The sequence below is a fragment of the Leopardus geoffroyi genome, chromosome B2, assembly GCF_018350155.1.
Source record: "Leopardus geoffroyi isolate Oge1 chromosome B2, O.geoffroyi_Oge1_pat1.0, whole genome shotgun sequence".
NCBI lineage: Eukaryota > Metazoa > Chordata > Mammalia > Carnivora > Felidae > Leopardus > Leopardus geoffroyi.
In genome coordinates this window covers 108,545,725-108,572,790 of record NC_059332.1, presented here as the reverse complement: position 1 = coordinate 108,572,790, position 27,066 = coordinate 108,545,725, and the positions used below count along the sequence as shown (strand labels likewise).

Below are 27,066 nucleotides of genomic sequence, written 5' to 3'. Positions count from 1 at the left end.
CACATTACATGTGTGGTTTCAGACCAAACCAATTGAGAATGAGCTCAGATAAAAACCAAGGGAAATTGCAGGAAAAGAATATACACTATAAGTATTTCAAATTGCAAAGAAAATAAAATGAGAACAATAAGTGGAAAGGGTGAGTAAGTCAAACAAAAGGATCACTGAAATGTTGGAAAGCAGAAAGAAAAAGGCAGAGATTGATTAGAAAGAGGAAAGCGCTGAAGTTGAAAGAGCCACTCCACAGGTGAATAGATGGAAGGCCAGAAGATGAGTGAGGTGGGGCAAGCCAGGATCTCTGGATAAAAAGTGCCAACAGAGAAAAGACAGCAAGGGATGACACGGAATGAAGGCGCAGCTCCCAATTTAGGAAATAGTAGAAATAGAACCGATTCCATGAAAAATATCTCTTGTTATCCTTTAAATCTTCTGAATGAATTACGATGACCTACACATTCTGCTTTCTTTTCGGGAATTATATTACAAACATTTTCATGTTATTATAGTTTGATTACAAGTCAACTAATTTTTTTTTTTTTTTTAATTTTTTTTTTTCAACGTTTATTTATTTTTGGGACAGAGAGAGACAGAGCATGAACGGGGGAGGGGCAGAGAGAGAGGGAGACACAGAATCGGAAACAGGCTCCAGGCTCTGAGCCATCAGCCCAGAGCCTGACGCGGGGCTCGAACTCACGGACCGCGAGATCGTGACCTGGCTGAAGTCGGACGCTTAACCGACTGCGCCACCCAGGCGCCCCGACAAGTCAACTAATTTTATAAACTTATTTTTCTGCTTTATTTTTAATGACTTTATTGTGAAATGTAGCATATACAGAAAAAGTTCATGTGCATAAAATATTTACGTATGGATTAATAAATAGTTATAAAGTGATCTTCATGTAACCACCAACTGGGCAAAACTAGAACATTGGAAGCTACTCCCAAAAACTCCCTTTGTGTCCCTTCCTGTTCATACTCTCCTATAGCCCTGAATCTATATATCAACTGTGGTAGCGATGATATACTTATGACATAAAGTCTGTAATATACCAACATTTATATATAAATAAAAAATTATTTACATATATATTTTTAAATAAGAGAGCTTGTAAATCTGGTTTTAGATTTATTTTTAGTTATGTGGTAGTATTTATACCAGTAAAGTTTTAAGGTTTTTTCCCTGAGACCTATAGAATTATAAATACATTCTATACTAATTTGTAAGTTCTTATCCTTTAAAAAATTTTTTTTAAGTTTATTTATTTTGAGAGAGAAAGAACACATGAGAAGAGGAGGGGCAGAGAGAAAGAGAGAGGGGATACAGAGCAGGCTCCACACTGCCAGTGCAGAGCCAGACAGGGGGCCAGAACTCACAAACTGTGAGTTTGTAATCTGAGCCGAAAGCAAGAGTCAGATGCTTAACTGACTGAACCAACCAGGTGCCCCTAAATTCTTACTAATTTTAATATTTTATTATCTATTTTCTATAAATGCAAGCATGTACTGTCCAAATAATGAAGGATTGTATCCCTTTCTTTCTGATCCATACTCATTATATTTATTTTTCTGGCCTTATATACTGGCTGTGACATTTAGTAAAATGGCAATAATGATCAAGAGAAACTTTGTCTTGGAGGACTTGGGTGGGTCAGTCGGTTGAGCGTTGACTGTTAATTTTGGCTTAGGTCATGATCCCATGGTTCATGAGGTGGAGCCCCGTACTGTCAGTGCAGAGCCTGCTGGGGATCCTCTCTCTCCCTTTGTTTCTACCCCCCCTAGCTCTTTCCCTCTCTAAAATTAGATAATTAAACTTTAAAAAAAGGAGAAACTTTGTCTTGTCCCATTATTTCAAAGAGAATATTTTCAAAGATCCATTAACAAAATAATATTTACTGTAGGTATTATTGTAGATAAGCTTTATCAGAATATAGAGGTCCTCTTACATTCTTAGCTTACCATGAGTTATTTGATCTTGCATGGATTTGAATTTTATTAGATGTTTTTTATTGCATATATAAAGACAATTCTATAATTTGTTTTCCTAATACTTATGGCAAGTTTCTCTTGCTGGATTTCTCATTTGACAATACATTTTTTATTACTGGGGTATTTTAGGAATTTTGCATATATATTTAGGAATGAAGTTTAAACTTTAAACACCTGTCTTATCTATGGCAAGTGTTGCTATAAGATTACGGTAACTTTATAGATTTACATGAATAATCCTTGTTGACTTTGGATAAACCTAGACTTTTTTTTCTTTTTTTAGCTGAAATATCTGAAATAATTCACCCATGAAGTCATACAGGCCAGCATTTTCTACATGGGAATTTTTCTGACTATTGATTTAATTTCTTAAATAAATATAAGATAATAGAGATATCTTAATTCATTTGGAGAAAATTTTACTAAGTGTTTTTTTTTAGTACTTTGCTAATTTTATATCAATAATTTGATATGACTGTTTTAAAATTGTGGAGTAAGGACCTTTTGAATGTAAATTGTTACAGCCACTGTGGAAAGAGTATGGTTTCCTTAAAAAAAATAAAAATTGATATACCGTATGATCCAGTAATTCCACTATTGGGTTTTTACCCAGGGAAAATGAAAATACTAATTTGAAAGGACATATGCACCTCTATGTTGACTAGAGCATTATTTACATCAGCCAAGTCATGGAAGCAAACTAGGTGTCCATTAACAGACAAACTGATAAGAAAAATGTGGTATATATACATAATGGAATACTACACCGCTATAAAAAAAAAACAAAAACTATGAGATCATGCCATTTGAGAATTTGAGACAACATGGGTGGACCTAGAAGATACCATACTAAGTTAAATAATTCATACTGAGAAAGACAAATACCACATAATTCCCCTCATAAATGGAATATAAAAAATGAATACACAAAAAGTAGAATCAGAACTATAAATATAAAGAACGAACTGATGGCTACCATAGTGGAGGTGGGTAGGTGGTTGGGCAAAATGGTTAAAGAGGAGAGAGGATACAGGCTTCCAGTTTATGGAATGAGTAAGTCACAGGAATAAAAAGCAGAACATAAGGAATACAGTCAGTGACATTGTATAGTGATATAATGGGACAGACAGATAACAGCTTATATTTGTGATGAGCACAGCATAATGTATAAATTTGTCAAATCACTAAGCTGTACATCTGAAACTAATGTAACATTGTGTGTCAACTAAGCTCAGATCAAAATAAGTGAAAATTCACTGCTTCATCAATGCAACCAAAAAGTGGACAAAGCCACCTTTTTAAAAAGTGGAAAAAATCAGTCAAAGACAATAATCCAAGGAGCATTTAGTCAGGAGAAGCTAGTGAGTCTCAGTAAAAATGGTAAGCTTTGTGGTGTTCAATTTGCTTTAGTGTCTTCTTTCACTGCTTACTTTCACATTTGCCTTGAAAACCATCACCCTGGCAACCATGGGAGTTATGAAAACTAGCAGCCTAGAAATCACCAAAATGGGAAGACTGAGTTTGTAGTTACTCAAAAGCTTACCCATAAGAAATGAGATGAGCTGTTTGTCAGCTCACTGGAAACACCTTGTTCACAGGGCTTGTAATTCGACCTGACTCAGGGTTCATTCAGTGGTAAAGCCCTGTAGACCCAGGGTGTTCGGCAATTTTTCAACATCACACCTGTTTGAAGTGATACCAGTTAGGGGAAAAAGAATGTGACCAAAAAAACATAAAAGGATGAGCTGGGGAATAAGATATCTATGTGGGGCTTTGAAAACACTAGGACATACTATTTGGAGTACAGATCACTACAGACATATGCAGGGCTATGAATATACTTAAGAAGAGTCTGAAAGGTCCCAATTCCTCATCTGTTTCTAATTCTGAGTCCCTTGACAAGCAGTAAGTAAAGAATAAGGAATAGTTGTAAACTGCTGGAAGTAGAAAATGTGCTAAAATCACACACAATCCATCTGTCAAACATGGACTTACTTGTTCAAGGCATTTAAGGAAATACCTGTTCAGTCAGATGACTACAGAGCAGACCAGACAGACTTTGCACATGGCAGGGAATACAGACATTCTATAATTCATCCAAACTAACCAAAATATATGAAGAAAAAACATACAGAACTGAAATTTCTACAATAAATAGATGGACACTTTAATACCTCACTTTCAGTAATGGACAGAACAACTAGGAAGATGAAAAAGGACAGAGAAAACTTGAACACAACAAAACAACTAGACCTACACTGGACTTACTTTCATAAGATCCTATTCGTCTGTTTTGATGTAAGAAACTTAACCACACACATAATACAAACCAATGCAGATAGCTTGGTTAGGTGGCAATGGCAAAGGAAAAACAGTTAAATACAGAGACTTCTAGCTCTGGCTTTGATGAAGTATCTGGTATCCCACTACCCTGCCCACTGGAAACAGCAACAATCAGGCATTGAATCACAGGCTGTGAAAGATCATGATCACTGAGAGACGTGATGGCAAAGGAGTCCCGTCATCACCTTAGGTGTTTGCCTGGACACAATTTCCTGACTTCATACAGCAAGGTGCTCTTCAAGCAGAACAAGGGGTCGAGCTAAGCTGAGGACAGCACATATCAATATCCAAGTCAGCCAAAGCAACTAGAACCCATGTGGCAGGGTGATGAAGAGAGAGCTGTGCAGAAAATAGCCTCTGAGGTCTAGATGGGAGTCCTCTAAGACTTCCTGACTGAAGGATAGGCTGCACACACACACACAAGACAAATCTACATGAAGCTTAGTAGAATATGGTTGCTAAGAAGTTGTGTGTGGAAAATTAGCGTCAATCGGTTAAAAAACCCAGTTAATACCCTCCATACCAAATGTGACACCAGCTGCTATTTATAATTAAGTATCATGTGATCCTTAATTATAAATAGCATGTGGTAAAATAATTTCATGAGTTTGAGCCCCATGTTGGACTCTGCACTGGCAGCATGGAGCCTACTTCAGATTCACTCTCTCTCCCTCTCTGTCTGTCCCTCCCCCACTCATGCTATCTCTGTTTCTCTCAAAATAAGTAAACTTAAAAAAAAAAAAGAATGTGGTTAGCTTCATTGTGCTACAATTAAAATGAAACTGAAATAGATAAAACAATTGTCCATACGTGCTTTTAAAAACAGATGTGAAACAAAAGTAAAGGCCCACAGTTTGTCACAGGTATATGCAAAATTTCCAAAATAACTGCAATGTACATTTGCTTAATTTTAGGCAAGTAACATGGTGCCAATTACAAAATTGTGTCCATTTTATAAGCCAGAGACACTTTTATTTCATTTTCCATCTTTTAAATGAAAACCAATCAGTGAATAATCAGATGAAATTTCTATTGCTATACAAATTAAATATAGGACCTCTTAGAGGACCCTATTTTCTTTTGCTGCCAGATTAAATCTGTATTCATATCCAATTCATCAGGATCAGTACTACAAAGCCCAATTCTATCTGCTTAATTTGGCTAGAATTTCCTTTTTGGTCCTACTGAATTCTGATTAAAATAGCGTTCCATGGGAATATTTAGGGGATTCAATGAATACCACATTTCTTCCTCTTCTATGAGATAAAAAACCTGAGAAATAAAAAGAAAGAGTAAATAGTGATGGGCCAAAATGTCATCTTTATTATTGATACAACTTATTTGGGGAATGTAGCTGAGCAACTCTTAACTAGTTTCCATTCCAAAATCATTATCAGATAGAGTTACATTTTGTACCTTAGGGAGAAAAGGCTGAGAGTTCAGGGATAAACCAGAAACTGGGTTCCATTCATAGCATATAATAATCAAATGAGTTTTATTCAAAGTATGGACATTTAGTTTAACATTCAAAAATTAATCAATGCAACTCACACATAGGTAAAAGAAGGAAAAAATGACCGTATCACCAGATATAGAAGAAAGCCTTTAACAAAATCCAGAAAACATTTATTATGAAAAATTAATTTCAGCAATAATAAAAATAAATATAATAAAAAGGAAGTTCATCAATCTGAAAAATGGATTTGCCAAAACTACAGTTAATAACACAAATGATGATGGATATATTCTGAAAATTGAGAACAAGACTGGAATATTCACTTTCACTGCTTATATTCAACATTGTCCAGGATCAGTATGGCCAGTTCAATAAAGGCAAGAGAAAGGGGTTAAAAAGCAAAACAGTTGGGAAATAAAATTAAAATACTCCGTTTTCACAAATGACGTGATTCTATCCTTAGAAGATCCTGATGAAATTACAAAAAAATATATAAATTCAAAAGTGATTTTATTATTAAGGGTCAACTGCATTTTTACATTCTAAACCAATCAGATAATCAAAAAATAAAATGTTAGAATATCATTTGCAAGAACTTCAAAAATAAAAATATAAAGGAATAAATTTAACAAGAACCATGAAATATGTTTAGTCTTTTGTGTGTCTACATCTACACAAATAAACTACAAAATATTATCAAGGTACATTAAAGAATGAAAAAACAATATAGAACATTTTATGAATTGGGATAACAACACTGTTAATATGTCAGTGCTACACAAATTGGTCTATAGATTCAAGATAATCACAATCAAATTCCCAATGAGCTTTGGGTGGAAATATAACAAATGTAGGTATAGCACTCACGTGACCTTGCTTGATTCCAAGGTTTTCTATAAATCTATAGTAATCAAAAGGGTGTGTTGACGTAAGTTGATATAAGCACTGACAAAGAGTGAATAGACCCAAACAGGTAGCCTATTTTTTTAAAGTTTATTTATGTATTTTTAGAGAGAGAATATGTGCGCATGCACAGAGGAGGGGCAGAGAGAGAATCCCAAGCAGGCTCCATGTTGTTAGTGCAGAGTCCTACACGGACTAGAACTCACTAACCATGAGATCATGACCTGAGCTGAAATCAAGAGTCGGAGGCTTAACCCACTGAGCTGCCCAGTTGCCCCCCAAACAGATAGTCTTAAATAGACCTATACATGCATGGCCTAATGAGTTTCAGGAAATATACCAGGGTGAGACAAAGGTGGAAAGTACAGTCTTTTCAATAATATTGTCATTAATAATGAATAAATATATGAAAAGAAATTAATAACCTTGATGGTTAACTGGAGACTTGACTATAAAAGTTAAAATGGGTGCCTGGCTGGCTCAGTCAGTAGAGCATGCGACTCTTGATCTCAGGGTCATGAGCTCAAGACCCACATTGAGCATGGAGCCTACTTAAAAAAAATTTGTAAAAGCTAAAACAAGAAGCTTCTAAAAGAAAATATCTGATAATATTTTCATGACCATATTATAAGAAAAAATTTGCTGGTTAGGACAAAAACAGAAAATCGCAAAAGATAATGAAAATAATAGGTTGATTGTACTTCATCAAAATTAAAGACTACTTTCACAAAGACACTATCAAGAAAATAAAACATAGTTGCAAATATATATTTTTTAACAAGAACATAATTACAATATATATATATATTTTTTAAGAAGGATTTATTTTCTATAAGTCAGTGTAAAAACATCAAAAACAATAAGAATTGTTTAAGACATATAAAGAGACACTCAAAGAAGATATATAATGCCCAATAAGCATATAAAAAGTTACTCAACATGAATAGTTATTAAAAGCAAATTAAAACTTCAACTAGGTATAAGTTCACTGTCACTAGAAAGGCTAAATTTTTAAAAGCAAAACAAAACCTGAATAATCAGAATTTGGTGAGGGTGTAGTACAATCTTTAATCATAACCAGAAAAAGAGAGAAAAAACAGATTGTCCATCAGCCAGAGACTCAGGCGAATTATTTTGTTATTGTAAGCAATAAAGAGAAAACATGCTATAGGGTGAATAAATCTCACAGAAATAAAAAGAGTACCTAATATATGATTCTATCTATCTATACGGAGTTCAAAATCAGTCAAAACTAATCTATTATGGTAGAAATGAGAAATTTAATTGCCAAGGGGTGAGAATTTCCTGGAAATGCATGAGAGTAATTTCTAATGTGATAAAAACTTCTGTACAATGCTCGGACTGGGGGTTTATACATTTATTCGAACTCATTAATTAATGTCTGCATATAATTATACGTAAAGGTTAATGGAAGAACTAACTTAAAAATTTAGAAGTTCATTTTATAAAATTATTATTTAAAAATATGTATCTCTTCTACCAATAAAATAATTTTTAAACCTATAATTATTTACATAATTTTATATTTAGCAAATTTTAGTTCTTTCTTAGTTCCTGGATAATAAAAATATTCTCCTTGGATTTCTTATTTTGGTTTATCTTACTGTTATGTGAGGAACACCGTTGATTAATATTGTTGTGAAAGATATTTCTTTTTTGTAGTTTCTGACCACTAAAATATTTGAGGACTTCTTTTTCTTACTTTTTTTTAGAGAGAGAGCACAGGAGAGAGAGAAAATCTTATGCAGGCTCCACACTCAGTGCAGAGCCAGACGCAGGGCTAGAATCCACAACCCTGGATCATGACCTGAGCCTAAATCAAGTCTCACACTTAACTGACTGAGCCACCCAGGCACCCCTCCTGCTTTACAAATGGAAACTTATGTGTAAATAAATTTCTTGTTTCAGAAATGTTTTCTCTATATAAAAGTTGCATCATTTCCTTCTGATATTTATTCTACAGATGGAAAATAAGAAAGTGATTATCTTAATTATTTTTTTCAATATGTGTGCTTGTAGGATAATTTCTATAGAATTTTAATTTCGAAATTGTGTCACTGTGTATAGAGCTATGGGTTTCCTTTAATTCATTCCATGAATAGTTTACTCCACCTTCTCTGGCCAGTTTTAAACACATCTAAGTTATTATCTTTTTTATTATCATCTGTCTCCTACTTTAAAATCCATAGCCTTGTTCCTCTCAATCCTAGATAAAGGTTTTGCATTTTTTTCCCACATCAGTGGTTTGCCTTTGTTCATTGTCAACTCTGAAATCATACTTTGTACTGTTGATTTTAATTATCTCAGTACATTTTAAGTGGCAATGAACGGAGATGAAAAAAGGCTTGCGTTATTTTAGTCTGGACTTTTACTCTGTTTTCATGTGTGTGGTCAACCGATTTTATTTTTGAGCACATTTCTTTCTCTTTTTTTTTCAATGTTTTATTAATTTTTTAGAAAGAGAGAATGGGAGTGGGAGGAGGGGCAGACAGGGAGACAGAATCTGAAGCAGGCTCCAGGTTCTGAGCGGTCAGCACAGAGCCCCATCCTGGGTTGGAACTCACAAACCATGAGATCTTGACCTGAGCGGAAGTTAGACACTTCAGGGACTGACACCAGGTGAAGTTAGACACTTAAGGGACTGAGTCACCAGGCACCTCTAACACATTTCTATTAAAATTGTAGTTTATGTTGATTTCTCTCAAGGTCTGATTATAAGCTGTTTAATAGATACAAAAGTAATAATAACAAGAACAATAATGCATGGCACTGTTGTTGTAAAGTTTTTAAGATGTTTCCACAGCATCGAGTGGAGATCGCTGCTGATGCTGAGAGTATAGGGACAGTAGAATAAAATGTGTGGCTTGTCTCTGTTTCCCCCCTTCCCTCCCACTGAGTGGCTACTCTAAGTTCACTGGTGAGTCTGAGGTCCTCTGAGATACATTTCCAGTAGGAACCTACACAAGGGTAATGTCGGTTTCTGGGCATTTTGTTCTTGTACTATTTGTAGTGCTCGCGCCTAGATTTCTGAGGCGCGTGGGATGTACACGTGAACTTGGAATCTCCTTTTTATTCTGCCTATTATGAAACTGACCTGACTACTTAAACACTACTGTGCTGAATGCATATGTTTGTTCCCTCACATAATGAAGGGATCAGATCACCTAAAAATTCAAAACTGAAAATTTATTTTTTGTAATCAGAGATATATGTATTATGAACTGTTTTATCTCAATATTACTCAGTTGCTGGCTTAGATTGCATTGAAAGTCTAAAATTTTATAGTATGCCTCACACTTGAGTAAATACAAAAAAGCCTTTGAAAATAAAAATATATCCTAATGATACCTTAGGTACACCAAAATCTAATTTGAGATCTTTGTCAAGTTGACCTTTCATTCAGAACAAATTATTTAACTTCCAGTTACTTCAACTGCAAAAAAAAAAAAAAAGAAAAAGAAAAGGATTGGCTATATTAAATAACTAAGAATAATTGTGATAGATAGTGAGTAGCTGTACATTAAAAGACTAAGTAGTCAGCCTTTGTGGGAAATTTACAGCATAGAATTTGCATATTGGGTAAGGACCTCCCTTACAAACAAGAACCTTCCTTGTCTGTAAAACATTTAGCTCAGGAAGTGCTAAGTGATGATAATTGGGCTATGATTTTCTCTGCTATGCCAATATCATATTACTTTCAAAAGGAGTTAAGAAGGTTATTAAGATTTCTTAATTAAAGTATTTCCAGGAACAATAAAGTTACCTTAACATAAAATCCACCCACAGAAAGAAAGTGGCATATTTTTGCTTTGACCTATTATGTCAAACCTGCATGAGATCTTTTATATGTGTGATGCATTATAGGAAACCTTTATCCCTCTGCCTTCAGAAGTCCCTGGTTGATGAAAGAACCCTTGAGCTCCCATTCAAATAAGAAACTTAATTTGTGACTCTATTTTTTGAAGACAGGGCAAATGTAGGCTGTAGTAGCTTCTAATAATATAATTTTAGAAGTATAATTCATAAGTTTTTGTGAATAGCATAGGAAATTTTCACAGGAAATCCAACTTCTTGCTGCTTGCTTGTGGAAATGCTCTGTTTTTTGTTCAGAAATAGTTACATTCTGGAACAAGGATTCATGAGAGAAATATTTGAAAAGAAGACTATATGTGATATTCTTTATAACATTCCATTTAAATCCTTAGATTTATGGGTTTATGGAATTTGAAGAAAAACTGTATGTTTTTTAAAAAAATATATTTATTTTTGAGAGAGACAGAGACAGCATCAGTGGGGGAGGGGCAGAGAGAGGAAGAGAGAGAGAATCCCAAGCAGGCTCCACACTGTCTGGACAGAGCCCGATGCGGGGCTTGAGCTCAGGAACCGTGAGATCATGACCTGAGTTGAAACCAAGAGTTGTTGCTTAACTGACTGAGCCACCCAGGTACTCCAAATATATCATGTCTTTTAAAAAGTGACCTTAACATTTGTCCTATAAGTTTTTGATGGAAAAGGGAGAAATTTATAGTAGGGATAAATAAAAATAAATTGATTTAGTAATTGGGAAATCAGGAGCAAATAAATATGTTAATACATTCAGAAACTATTTCTTGAATCATATAGATTATACACAAAACTCAGCTTTCTAAGCAAAATATGACTGTATATGTAGGAAAGATATGGTTGGCAATAATCAATATTCATAGCTGAAAGATAGAACCTTATTTTTCTCCTGCATTGTTCTAAGGTCAGAGTTTCAAAAGGAGACATGGGCCAGATATTTCATTATAGGCTAGATTTCATTCATTTTGAGGCATCAACCTCTGCTATGGGAATTTCCTCAGAAACTGAGGCAGTACTATTGTTCTCCCATAGAATATACAAATTTTTAAAGTTAAATATGAAAAAAGAAGTGTATGGATCAAGGATCTAGTGAAGTAAATCCTAACATGATCATTCTTTCCTTTGTCTGCCTTCTACTTAAGCCATATAAAATTTGTTAGAAGTTTTAAAATGAGAGCTAAAATTCAGGATGAACTGAACCAGCTCCCTCCTAAATTCACAGAACTACACATAAGAATATGAGACAAAGGAATTTTTTTTCTAATGCTTGAGTGTATGGGAATTTCTACAGTTGCACATTAACTTGAAGAAGAAATCTACAGTGTTATGAAATTCACTGAAATATAAAACAGGGGATATTGTGACAGAGTGCAAATCACTAGTCAACTCCTTTTTTTGTCTCGTATTTGTTCATCCATTTTTACTCTCGCTTTTTTCTTCAATTTCTCTCTGTTAACACGCTTTTGAAAGTATTAGAAATCCTAACTAAATTGGCTTAAAATAAGTCATTGTAATGGTTAATTTTATGTCTCAACTTGGCTGGGCTACAGTTCCCAATTCTTTAATCAAACACCAGTGTAGATGTTATGGCAAAAGTGTTTTTTAAAATGTGGTTAACATTCAAATAAGTAGACTTCTTACCTTCAATAATGTGGGTGTGCCTCATCCAATCAGTTGAAGGCTTTATTTACTTATTTTTTTTTAAATATTTATTTGGAAGGGTTGGGGCAGAGAGAGAGGGAGACACAGAATCTGAAGCAGGCTCCAAGTCTCTGAGCTGTCAAGCACACAGCCCGACACATAGCTTGAACTCACAAGCTGTGAGATCATGACCTGAACTGAAGTCAGACAATTAACCGACTGAGCCACCCAGGCAGGCTCCCTCAGTTGAAGGCTTTAAAAGAAAAGACTGGAGTCCCCAGGAGAGTAAGGAATTCTGCTTGCACACTGCCTTTGGCTTCAAGACCAGAGCATCAACTTACCTAGCTGATCTGTATAGCAGATTTAGAACTTCCCAGCCACCATAACGGCATGAACCAATCCTTAAAATAATTCGCACCTAAGTGCTAGAGGAAAAAAAATATACAGCTTTGGAAGACTCTTCTCAATCTCATAGTAGTAGAATGGTTTCTTTTTGGTAACTGAAAACATGATTTATATCCTAGAATAAACCTCAAATAAAAGGATAGGAGTTCCATTTCTACAAACAACTTTATCAGTTAATGTCTTTTTTTTTTCTTTTGGGTAATTGTGAATGTCTACTCCTATAACTACTACTTTTTACAAGAATGAAAGGAACAAGTAAAAGATCATTAAACATTAAGTTTAAGTGGGTTCACTTCAAACTTAATCAAGAAGAACACCAGTCAAAGTCATTAGGGTCTTATCTAATAATATTTTTCAGGACTGAAGCAGCTTTGTAAAAGCAATCTACTTCTGTTGACAGTCTTAATTTTTCTTTCAAATATGTTATTTAATTTTAATAGCTAATTTCTTCACTTGGTATCAGGGAAGCTAGTTGGGAAGAGCTACATTTTCTTTAGCAGTGAAGTATATTCCCTTTCAAGGAAAGAGATATCTCAATCAAAAAATATGCTGGAGGGAGAGAGAGAGATCTTATAAAGAAAAAAAAAGTAATACTATTGCACAGTAAGCATAGACCGCATATGTTGCTACCCTCAAGGTTTAACTACTGAACCTTGAAAGTTTCAAATTTTTATTCAGTATAAAGCAACATAGTTTTCTAAACTGCACAGATTCATAAAATGCCCTAAAAGATTTAAATTTTAAGCTCCAATTTTATTATTAATACTTATTTCATCTTATTTGGGATAAAGTTTAAGATTTTATCTATTTTTGCAAAGATCACTATTCTTTAGTGCTCCAATAACTGTCTAGGTAATTGTAACACAAGTTTAAATATAATACTAAAGAACTCTTTTTTTTTTAATGTTTATTTATTTTTGAGAGAGAGAGAGACAGAGCATGAGTGGGGGAGGAACAGAGAGAGAGGGAGACACGGAATCCAAAGCAGGCTCCAGGCTCTGAGCTGTCAGCACAGAGCCCGACGAGGGGCTCGAACCCATAAACCAGGATATCATGACCTTAGCCAAAGTCAGACGCTTAACTGACTGAGCCACCCAGGTGCCCCAATACTAAAGAATTCTTAAAGCATATAATTTCTAATTGATTAAAAATAAAATATAATTATATATATATTCATACAAAAAAGACATGAATTAGATATGAATTCAGAAAAAATATAATTAGATATGTCATATAGAATTGCATTAAAATGAATGAGCATTTTTAAAAGAAAGTTTGTGTATAAAATATCTATTTTTACCTACTATGTATGAAATAATGAAAAAGATGCTCTTACCAAGTAACTTCATGTGCAAAGTCATGCATTAGTCACTGTGAGAGGGCTAAAATATAATAAAAAAGAATAGTGATGAAGAATCTATATTCTGAAGAAAATTAGAACTTTAGTTATAAAATCAATGTATAAATATATTAAATAAAATATGTAAATAACATGTATAAAATACAAAAATTTAAAAAGCTGATAGAAATGAAGTATAATGTTCATTATGAGTTCAATCAAATATTGAGAAGTAATTGTAAACTGGGGTATCCAATAAGGGCTTGAAGGCAGAAGAAACTTTTGAGCAGACAATAATGTAAATGAAATTAATATATTTAAATATGCAAACATAGTTGCACTGGAAATAGTATAAACATTTATATACAAACCAAAGGCTTGGAAATATTAATAATGAATATAAAAATCAATTTCCCTAATATATAAATATATTTGTAAATAAAATATAATGAGTCAAATGAAAATGACAAAAGGATGCATTAAAGATTCACAGACACAGGTGTGAGATTTCTAACAACAGTTGAAAGCATGCACAATGTTACTAGTATCAGTAAAATATTTATAAACTCTCAAATTAGATATATTTTTAAGTTATAATAATAAAGTTGTTGAAAATGTGGTGAGGTAGTAATTCTAAAACATTCATCTTTGGAATATGAATTGATTTTTTAATATAAATAATTTGCCATTATGTTTTAAGAACTTCAAAAGGGTGGAAAGCTCTTCGCCCAATAGTTTCACCTATAATAATATATCCAAAGAAAAAAATCTAGCACAAAAAAATGATGGATGAGGAACCCATTGCTATATTTCATCTAACACAAAATTGAAAAAAAGGCTAAATATTCAATAGTCTGGATATTGTTAAAATAAAAATTATTTCATTCACATGAGGCAATGTAACTAGATCAGTAGAAATGAATTAAAAATATTAACAATATTTTGTAGTAATGTTATATTAATACTTAATAAAATAAAACTATTATAATCTTACTTTGCTAAAAACAATTATGTATAATTGTTTTCAATTTTATATATAGAAATAGATAAATATATATTATATATCAATATATTTATATACATTACAATCCTTTAGTTAATATTTTCTAAAATATTAACAAATTAATAAATAATATCACAGTTTTCATTTGAATTGAATATATGTAAAAAATGGAATCTATGTAAAATAAATAGAAATAAAATAATATGAAGTGACAAGATCCCATTAAGATAATTGAAACAATAATGGCAGTACAAAGGAAAATAATGAATCAAAGTTCTAAATATATGTCATGTTTTTGTAATCTTAAACTAATATATCCTGAAGATACTGGCAACCAAGGAAAACTAGAAATATGAATTTTCCAGGTATACTATTTTTAAGGGGGAAATATTTTTCCCCCAAATGTTAAGAGAATATGTGGCATTGATTTCTCTGTAAAGGATGTTTTGCAATATCCTCAGGAGCAAGTACAAAAAATAAAAATTGGTTTTATGTGGCCATTTATTGTATCACTTGTCATGAACATTCATGGTTATACAATTAAACCATATTTCTGTGAAAGCATATTTCCTTGGAGTTAAAAGGATATAGTCACATTACACAGGTTTCATGATATATATTGAAGACAGAGTGATTATAGAGATCTTAAAAGACTGATCATCACAGTGGCTATTGGACAACTGTCTCAAATATCAATGTTTAAATGGATATTTAATTAGAGATGGAGCAGGAATTTAACAACTCATGTCTTTACCCAATACTATAAAATATTTATTGTTTTGAGTCCTGAAGAGATATGCTCTTTATAACATATCCTCAGGTTATGACATGTAGTGTCCAAGTTGAACCGTTTTCTACATGGAGGCTTTCCCAACCTCATAGAGAGAAGCTGAAAAAGATGTCTATGACATAAAATACTTGTAGGTGCGAATTAGCATTCTGCATGTTGAATCATTGAACCTTAATGTTTCATGTGGAATACTGATTTTAAGAGTTTTTTTTATTTTAAAAAAAATTATTAATGTTTATTTATTTTTGAAAGAGACACAGAGCATGAGTGGGGGAAGGGTAGAGAGAGAGGGAGACATAGAATCTGAAGCAGACTCCAGGCTCTGAGCTGTCAGCACAGAGCCTGATGCAGAGCTCAAACACATGAACTGTGAGATCATGACCTGACCTGAAGTTGGAAGCTTAACTGACTGAGCCACTGAGGCACCCCAAGAGTTTTTTAAATTGAGACTTGGCAAAGGGGAATTTTAAATGACACTACAAACAACTAAATAAATCAATATTTTGAATAGATGCCATTAATATTATCAGTCAGAATCCCACATAATAATTGATTAAAAATACCTATTTTTATTTGTGTATCTGTTTTAAGGGTAAGAGGAAAGGCATACTATGTAAAAGTATATTAAATTATCATTAGGAGAGGGAAGTCCCAGCCACACACAATAAATTACAGTTATAGTTGGAAATACATCACCAATACCTTTATTAATGTTAACATCTATCTTCCTTGAGATATTTTTATATGGACTGATAGATATTTTTTCATCTATATCTCTCATGAATCAAAAATTTATAATCAATGAATATATGACTTGAGAAATTTAAAATTTTTATTTTAAATTTATATAAATAATTATGACAACAAAAATAAAATAACACAAAATAAAATCACATAAAATATGACAATGATCAATGGCATATGGTTGAGCTGCTTATTGTGAAATTGAGTAATAAAGGGCTATAATTTAGTGAGAAGAAAGCTGGCCTAGTGATGATAGAAGATATAATATTTAAGAAAAATAAAATAGGAACGCAATTATAGAAAATTTAATTAAAGGTTGAGTATGAGAAATCCAGGGCCCGATTTAAGTAGTTGCACTGAAACCACTTAACAAGCAAATCCAAATGTGGATTGCATCAAGCAATGGAGATGTTTATTTTTTGCTCACATACTCACAGTAGGGTGTGGATATGAAGGTTGGTGGGTAGCTTCCTTGCAGGTACTGAGTCAATGAGGTAGGCTATGTTGTTATACAATCCTTTGGAGTCTGGTTACATCCACATGCACCTAATAGAAAGGGAAGAGATTTTGGAGAAAGAAGACCTGTTTATTAAATGTGTAGTCCACAAATGGCACATATCACTTCTCCACTAGAGCCATTGTCATAAAAATAATTGCAGAGTGGATGGGAAACTCAGTGTGCTTATAATCTCAGAAAGAAGGGGAAAATAGAGGAGAGAGGGAAGATGGCGGCATAGGAGGACGCTGGGCTCAACGTGCGTCCTGCTGATCACTTAGATTCCACCTACATATGCCTAAATAACCCAGAAAACCACCAGAGGATTAGCAGAACGGAGTCTCGGGAGCCAAGCACAGACGAAAGGCCCACGGAAGAGGGTAGGAAGGGCGGCGAGGCGATGCATGCTCCACGGACTGGCGGGAGGGAGCCGGGGCGGAGGGGCGGCTCGCCTGCCAAGCAGAGCCCCCGAGTCTGGCTTGCAAAAGCTGAGGGGCCGGACGGAGTGTGTTCCGACAGCAAGCGCGACTTAGCGTCTGGGAGGTCATAAGTTAACAGCTCTGCTCAGAAAGCGGGAAGGCTGGAGGACAAAGGGAGGGAGAGCTGCTGAGCCCCCAGGCGACAGAGCTAAGTTTGGTGAGGAACAAGGCACTCGCCAGCGCCATCTGCCCTGCCCATCCCCCGTCAAAATCCCAAAGGGAACCAGTTCCTGCCAGGGAATTCCTCGCTCTGCGCAAACACCCAACTCTGTGCTTCTGAGGAGCCAAACCTCCACAGCGGATCTGACTCCCTCCTGCTGCCACAGGGCCCCTCCTGAAGTGGATCACCTAAGGAGAAGCGAGCTAAGCCTGCCCCTCCTGTCCCCGTGCACCTTGTCTACCCACCTCAGCTAATACACCAGATCCCCAGCATCACAAGGCTGGCAGTGTGCAAGTAGCCCAGATGGGCCACGCCACCCCACAGTGAATCCCGCCCCTAAGAGAGGGGAAGAGAAGGCACACACCACTCTGACTGTAGCCCCAGCGGTGGGCTGGGGGCAGACATCAGGTCTGACTGCGACCCTGCCCACCAACTCCAGTTATAGGCCACAGCACAGGGGAAGTGCCCTGCAGGTCCTCACCACTCCAGGGATGATCCAAAATGACCAAGCGGAAGAATTCTCCTCAAAAGAATCTCCAGGAAATAACAACAGCTAATGAACTGATCAAAAAGGATTTAAATAATATAACAGAAAGTGAATTTAGAATAATAGTCATAAAATTAATCGCTGGGCTTGAAAACAGTATAGAGGACAGCAGAGAATCTCTTGCTACAGAGATCAAGGGACTAAGGAACAGTCACGAGGAGCTGAAAAGCGCTTTAAACAAAATGCAAAACAAAATGGAAACGAGGACAGCTCGGATTGAAGAGGCAGAGGAGAGAATAGGTGAACTAGAAGATAAAGTTATGGAAAAAGAGGAAGCTGAGAGAAAGAGAGAGAAAAAAATCCAGGAGTATGAGGGGAAAATTAGAGAACTAAGTGATACACTAAAAAGAAATAATATACGCATAATTGGTATCCCAGAGGAGGAAGAGAGAGGGAAAGGTGCTGAAGGGGTACTTGAAGAAATAATAGCTGAGAACTTCCCTGAACTGGGGAAGGAAAAAGGCATTGAAATCCAAGAGGCACAGAGAACTCCCTTCAGACGTAACTTGAATCGATCTTCTGCACGACATATCATAGTGAAACTGGCAAAATACAAGGATAAAGAGAAAATTCTGAAAGCAGCAAGGGATAAACGTGCCCTCACATATAAAGGGAGACCTACAAGACTCGTGACTGATCTCTCTTTTGAAACTTGGCAGGCCAGAAAGGATTGGCACGATATTTTCAGTGTGCTAAATAGGAAAAATATGCAGCCGAGAATCCTTTATCCAGCCAGTCTGTCATTTAGAATAGAAGGAGAGATAAAGGTCTTCCGAAACAAACAAAAACTGAAGGAATTTGTCACCACTAAACCAGCCTTACAAGAGATCCTAAGGGGGATCCTGTGAGACAAAGTACCAGAGACATCACTACAAGCATAAAACATACAGACATCACAATGACTCTAAACCCGTATCTTTCTATAATAACACTGAATGTAAATGGATTAAATGTGCCAACCAAAAGACATAGGGTATCAGAATGGATAAAAAAAACAAGACCCATCTATTTGCTGTCTACAAGAGACTCATTGTAGACCTGAGGACACCTTTAGATTGAAAGTGAGGGGATGGAGAACTATTTATCATGCTACTGGAAGCCAAAAGAAAGCTCGAGTAGCCATACTTCTATCAGACAAACTAGACTTTAAATTAAAGGCTGTAACAAGAGATGAAGAAGGGCATTATATAATAATTACAGGGTCTATCTATCAGGAAGAGCTAACAATTATAAATGTCTATGGGCCGAATACCGGAGCCCCCAAATATATAAAACAATTACTCACAAACATAAGCAACCTTATTGATAAGAATGTGGTAATTGCAGGGGACTTTAACCCCACTTACAGAAATGGATAGATCATCTAGACACACGGTCAATAAAGAAACAAGAGCCCTGAATGATACATTGGATCAGACGGACTTGACAGATATATTTAGAACTCTGCATCCCAAAGCAACAGAATATACTTTCTTCTCGAGTGCACATGGAACATTCTCCAAGATAGATCATATACTGGGTCACAAAACAGCCCTTCATAAGTTTACCAGAATTGAAATCATACCATGCATACTTTCAGACCACAATGCTATGAAGCTTGAAATCAACCACAGGAAAAAGTCTGGAAAACCTCCAAAAGCATGGAGGTTAAAGAACACCTTACTAAAGAATGAGTGGGTCAACCAACAATTAGAGAAAAAATAAAAAAATATATGGAAACAAATGAAAATGAAAATACAACAATGCAAACGCTTTGGGACGCAGCGAAGGCAGTCCTGAGAGGAAAATACATTGCAATCCAGGCCTATCTCAAGAAACAAAAAAAATCCCAAATACGAAATCTAACAGCACACCTAAAGGAAATAGAAGCAGAATAGCAAAGGCATCTAAACCCAGCAGAAGAAGAGAAATAATAAAGATCAGAGCAGAAATAAACAATATAGTATCTAAAAAAACTGTAGAGCAGATCAACGAAACCAAGAGTTGGTTTTTTGAAAAAATACACAAAATTGACAAACCTCTAGCCAGGCTTCTCAAAAAGAAAAGGGAGATGACCCAAATAGATAAAATCATGAATAAAAATGGAATTATTACAACCAATCCCTCAGAGATACAAGCAATTATCAGGGAATACTATGAAAAATTATATGCCAACAAATTGGACAACCTGGAAGAAATGGACAAATTCCTAAACACCCACACTCTTCCAAAACTCAATCAGGAGGAAAGAGAAAGCTTGAACAGACCCATAACCAGCGAAGAAATTGAATGGGTTATCAAAAATCTCCCAACAAATAAGAGTCCAGGACCAGATGGCTTCCCAGGGGAGTTCTACCAGACGTTTAAAGCAGAGATAATACCTATCCTTCTCAAGCTATTCCAAGAAGTAGAAAGAGAAGGAAAACTTCCAGACTCATTCTATGAAGCCAGTATTACTTTGATTCCTAAACCAGACAGAGACCCAGTAAAAAAAGAGAACTACAGGCCAATATCCCTGATGAATATGGATGCAAAAGTTCTCAATAAAATACTAGCAAATCGAATTCAACGGCATATAAAAAGAATTATTCACCATGATAAGTGGGATTCATTCCTGGGATGCAGGGCTGGTTCAACATTCGCAAATCAATGTGATACATCACATTAATAAAAGAAAAGATAAGAACCATATGATCCTGTCAATCGATGCAGAAAAGGCCTTTGACAAAATTCAGCAACAATCCTTGAGAAAGTCGGGATAGAAGGAACATACTTAAAGATCATAAAAGCCATTTATGAAAAGCCCACAGCTAACATCATCCTCAATGGGGAAAAACTGAGAGCTTTCTCTCTGAGATCAGGAACACGACAGGGATGCCCACTCTCACCGCTGTTGTTTAACATAGTGTTGGAAGTTCTAGCATCAGCAATCAGACAACAAAAGGAAATCAAAGGCATCCAAATTGGCAAAGATGAAATCAAGCTTTCGCTTTTTGCAGATAACATGATATTATACATGGAAAATCCGATAGACTCCACCAAAAGTCTGCTAGAACTGATACATGAATTCAGCAAAGTCGCAGGATACAAAATCAATGTACAGAAATCAGTTGCATTCTTATACACTAACAATGAAGCAACAGAAAGACAAATAAAGAAACTGATCCCATTCACAATTGCACCAAGAAGCATAAAATACCCAGGAATAAATCTAACCAAAGATGTACAAGATCTGTATGCTGAAAACTATAGAAAGCTTAAGAAGGTAATTGAAGAAGATTAAAGAAATGGATAGACATTCCCTGCTCATGGATTGGAAGAATAAATATTGTCAAAATGTCAATACTACCCAAAGTTATCTACACATTCAATGCAATCCCAATCAAAATTGCACCAGCATTCTTCTCAAAATAGAACAAGTAATCCTAAAATTCATATGGAACCACAAAAGGCCCCGAATAGCCAAAGTAATTTTGCAGAAGAAGACCAAAGCAGGAGGCATCACAATCCCAGACTTTAGCCTCTACTACAAAGCTGTCATCATCAAGACAGCATGGTATTGGCACAAAAACAGACACATAGACCAATGGAATAGAATAGAAACCCCAGAACTAGACCCACAAACGTATGGCCAACTCATCTTTGACAAAGCAGGAAAGAACATCCAATGGAAAAAAGACAGTCTCTTTCACAAATGGTGCTGGGAGAACTGGACAGCAACATGCAGAAGGTTGCAACTAGACCACTTTCTCACATCATTCACAAAAATAAACTCAAAATGGATAAAGGACCTGAATGTGAGACAGGAAACCACCAAAACCTTAGAGGAGAAAGCAGGAAAAGACCTCTCTGACCTCAGCCGTAGCAATCTCTTACTCAACACATCCCCAAAGGCAAGGGAATTAAAAGCAAAGTGAATTACTGGGACCTTATGAAGATAAAAAGCTTCTGCACAGCAAAGGAAACAACCAACAAAACTAAAAGGCAACCAACGGAATGGGAAAAGATATTTGCAAATGACATATCGGACAAAGGGCTAGTATCCAAAATGTATAAAGAGCTCACCAAACTCCACACCCGAAAAACAAATAACCCAGTGAAGAAATGGGCAGAAAACATGAAAAGACACTTCTCTAAAGAAGACATCCGGATGGCCAACAGGCACATGAAAAGATGTTCAGCGTCGCTCCTTATCAGGGAAATACAAATCAAAACCACACTCGGATATCACCTCACGCCAGTCAGAGTGGCCAAAATGAACAAATCAGGAGACTATAGATGCTGGCGAGGATGTGGAGAAACGGGAACCCTCTTGCACTGTTGGTGGGAATGCAAATTGGTGCAGCTGCTCTGGAAAGCAGTGTGGAGGTTCCTCAGAAAATTAAAAATAGACCTACCCTATGACCCAGCAATAGCACTGCTAGGAATTTATCCAAGGCATACAGGAGTGCTGATGCATAGGGGCACTTGTACCCCAATGTTTATAGCAGCACTCTCAACAATAGCCAAATTATGGAAAGAGCCTAAATGTCCATCAACTGATGAATGGATAAAGAAATTGTGGTTTATATATACAATGGAGTACTACATGGCAATGAGAAAGAACGAAATATGGCCCTTTGTAGCAACGTGGATGGAACTGGAGAGTGTGATGCTAAGTGCAATAAGCCATACAGAGAAAGACAGATATCATATGGTTTCACTCTTATGTGGATCCTGAGAAACTTAACAGAAACCCATGGGGGAGGGGAAGAAAAAAAAAAAAAAAGAGGTTAGAGTGGGAGAGAGCCAAAGCATAAGAGACTGTTAAAAACTGAGAACAAACTGAGGGTTGATGGGGGGTGGGAGGGCGGGGAGGGTGGGTGATGGGTATTGAGGAGGGCACCTTTTGGGATGAGCACTGGGTGTTGTATGGAAACCAATTTGACAATAAATTTCATATATTAAAAAATAAATAAATAAATAAATAAATAAATAAATAAATAAATAAAGAAGGGGAAAATAGACTTCAATGAACATCTAGCAGTCTTCATCATAAGCCAGTGTGAACCACATGTGTGGATCATGTTAAAAATTAAAAATTATCACAACTCTGTAAGGTAATTTGGGGAAGTATTATCATATATATTTTGTAGCTGAGGAAATTTTGAGGCCTTTATAGAATTTTCCCATTTTTTCACCTTCCTGTCACAAAACATTATCTCAATTTCTACAGGAAATTAGACCTGATCAACATAAGAAACATATCACTGTCAGTAGCATAAAGTAATTTTGTCAGGTAATTAATCCAAGTATGACTTTGCATTCCTATTTTGCTGGATTTCCATGTTTATGAAGTTCTGCCTCTATAGCCTCTCTTGGACAAAAGGCACAAATTCTTAGAACCTGGCCTGTTTTTCCAGCCTCCCAAAAATATATGAAATATTTCCTCTTGAATTCCAACCCAGAATAAAACCTTGCTATCTACTAAGATTACCTTTAAAAAGCCTGTTTGTCTGCTTTGATAGTCTAGTATTTCATCCCCCATGATTTTACATTTCAGGAATCTGTCAGCTTGTTACTTATCAATATGCCACACTCAACTATTGACAGATTTATCAACACCAGCTGCCAACTCCCAACCTGACAAAATTCAGACACTGCATTCTGTTGGCACCTGACTTTCTTCCAACACTATGGCTGGGTCTACCTTCTCACTGATTTCACTACCTTAGGTCATGAATCTATTTCTAGGTCCCCGAGCCACGTTCTTTTATCTGGCTTCCTTTGGTACTTAAATATTAACCGTGTCAAAAGATAAGGCAGAAATTTAATTTACCCACACACATCAACAGATAGTCTAATTTAAATCCAGAACACCCATGCACATATGATCAATTGATCCTTGACAAGTGTGCCAAGAACACACAAGGAGAAAAGATAGTCTTTACAAATGTGTTGGGAAAACTAGGTATCCACATGTCAAGAAATAAAAAAGAAAGAAGAAAGAAAGAAAGAAAGAAAGAAAGAAGAAAGAAAGAAAGAAAGAAAAAGAGGAAGGAAGGAAGAAAAAAAAATAGAAAAAAAGGGAGGAAGGAAGAAATGAAGGAAAGAAGGAAGGAAAGAAGGAAGTAAAGAAGGAAGGAAGGAAGGAAGGAAGGAAGAAGGAAGGAAGGAAGGAAGCAAAGAAGGAAGGAATTTAACCTCTACTTTACACCATATACAAAAATCAACTCAAAATGGATTAAAGACATTAACATAAGATCTGAAATTGTAAAAGTCCTAGAAGAAAGCTTAAGTGAAATGCTTCTTGACATTGGTCATGCCAATGATTTCTTGGATATGATACTAAGAGTACAGGCAACAAAAACAAAAATAGAGATGTAGGACTATTATCAAAGTAAAAAGCTTCTGTACATCAAAGGAAATAGTCAACAGAATGAAAAGGCAACTACAGAATGGGAGAAAATATTTGCAAATCAGATCTCTGATAAGAGGTTAATAGCCAATAGGGGCGCCTGGGTGGCGCAGTCGGTTAAGCGTCCGACCTCAGCCAGGTCACGATCTCGCGGTCCGTGAGTTGGAGCCCCGCGTCGGGCTCTGGGCTGATGGCTCAGAGCCTGGAGCCTGTTTCAGATTCTGTGTCTCCCTCTCTCTCTGCCCCTCCCCCGTTCATGCTCTGTCTCTCTCTGTCCCAAAAATAAATAAACGTTGAAAAAAAATTAAAAAAAAAAAAGAGGTTAATAGCCAATATATGTAAGAAACTTATACAACAAAGTGGGGGGGGGGGAAAGCCACTTGAAACTGGGCAAAGGACTTGAACAGACATTTTTCTTATGACATACAAATGAGCAACAAGTATATGAAAAGATACCCACATCATTAATTATCAGAAAAATGCAAATTAAAACTTCAATGAAGTATCAATTCACATTTGTTAGGATGGCTATTCAAAAAAATGACAAGTGTTGTCAAAGACGTGAAGAAATTCAAATCCTTGTCCCTTATACACTCTTGGTGGGAATGCAAAGTGGCATAGCAGTTATAGAAAGCAGCATGAAGATTCTTTGAAAATTTAAAAATAGAGCTTTCATATGACCCAGCAATCCGACTTCTAAGTGTTTATCAAAAGGAAATAAGATCATTATCTCAAAGAGATATCTATACTCTAATATTCACTACAGCATTTTTCACAATAGGCAAAATATGGAAACAACCCAACTGTCATCTACACATGAGAAAGTAAGGAAGATGTGATTTCATATATATAACTGGGTGGTGTTGGGTATGTCTATTACCTTGATTTTGTTGATGGTATCATGGGTGTTCTATATGTTCAAACTCATCAAATTGTATATATTACATACGTACAAGTTTTTTATATATAAATTATACATTATTAAAATAATAGATGATAGATAGATAGATAGATAGATAGACAGAATCCAGAATACATTTTACCACACTATAATAACTTCAAATGAATAACAGTGGAAATCATAGATGACTCTGTGATTTTCACTTCTCCCTTAAAACAAATAATATCACTTCAGAGAGACAAGAAAATGAGTTTGTAATTTCTGGATTGTCATTTAAATTGAAATTTTTGTCTATTTTAAAATTCTTATTCCACTATAGTTTTTACATCTTCATAGACATATGCAGAGTGTATCAAATTCTTGAGTCTTGAGCTTTAAACTGATCAGAATATAACTTATCATAGAATGTCCACATACATTCAGATGGCCTTTGATATTTTCATATCCTTGAAGGGCATGATACTGAGACCTAGTTTGAAATTGCTTCATACAGGGTTTTGAACAGTATGTACACTAAATATGATGCAACTCCTTGGTGGCTTCTCAGTACATGTGTTTCCTGCCAATATGGAACCAAATGAAGTGATACATAAATGTACAGCTATTTAACTCAAGATTATTATATACGTTAAATATGCTCATGAGACTGGCATCCAGGACTAACCACCATGCTGCTACGTAACTTTCCATAACCACAGGCAACTGTGTGTGGTATACTTCAACAAATATAGAGAACTAGCTGATCTTAAATTGGCGAGAAAGATCTGGTAGGCATTTCCAGGGTAGCATTAACATATGCAATGATGTGAGAAATACTACCTCGTTTTCAATGTATTTCCTGTCCCAGATATATTTATCAAAGAATTTAACGAGGGTGTTTCCACAATATATGGAAGATGTTTTTAATGGCTGAATAAAATTAAAAGTCTGATCAAAATTTAGAGAGCGGTCCGTATTCAGAGAGAATTCCTCTGTGCATCTTCTGCAATATCAGAAATTGTCGTGACCATTTTTGATGCAGACGTGCCTGCTGTGTGAGACACTCCCATCTTTTTTTACTTTCAGCTTTCCTATCAAAGATTGTGGCTCTTCTGTATGCCCCATTCACTTGTCCTTCCAGTTGCTACATACAGTTACTACTTAATAAAAACTAAGAGATAAGACTGTGACAAATGCGACATTAATTAATGTTTTGGATATAATATTTTCAGGAGGATTGGGAAATCACAGCTATTTATGCAATGGGGAAGAAGATAATCTTTTCCAGAGAGGTGAACACTCATAGAAAAATTAAAAATAATAATGCGAAAAAATGTATGGTCATAGTCTTTTACTCTTCTAGTCTTCAGCCATGGTATTTAAGATTGAACCCAGATAATCATGTATCAAACAAGTCACATAGAAAATAAATATATTTATAATATAAAAATAGTACATAGAATATGTGATTCTGTTAGGTGTTATGAGGAGGGTGGAATTTATGTTGTGTTCTGAGAGAGTGGAAACTAATCAAAAGGTCAGATACTTGAGTATAAATTTAAAATTTCTTGAGCTATTCCAAAAAACATCCAAAGTAAAGAAAAGGATCATTTTATTAATATTATAAGCCCCAACCCCATAAAAGAAGACTGCA

The 27,066-nt window shown here is 35.5% G+C and overlaps 1 long non-coding RNA gene across 4 annotated transcripts in view; it reads right to left on the bottom strand.

Moving 5' to 3' along the window:
- Positions 1-27,066, bottom strand: part of LOC123608946 — a 164,624-nt gene that overhangs the window by 106,296 nt on the left and 31,262 nt on the right. For 3 of the 4 annotated variants that reach the window (XR_006717527.1, XR_006717529.1, XR_006717530.1), the window contains exons 2-3: positions 16,910-17,020; positions 13,935-13,980 (exon numbers count right to left, since the gene is read on the bottom strand). This is a non-coding gene — a long non-coding RNA (uncharacterized LOC123608946). Of the gene's footprint in view, positions 1-13,934; positions 13,981-16,909; positions 17,021-25,850; positions 25,987-27,066 lie in introns of those variants that run through there. The other variant, XR_006717528.1, reaches the window with a different exon arrangement.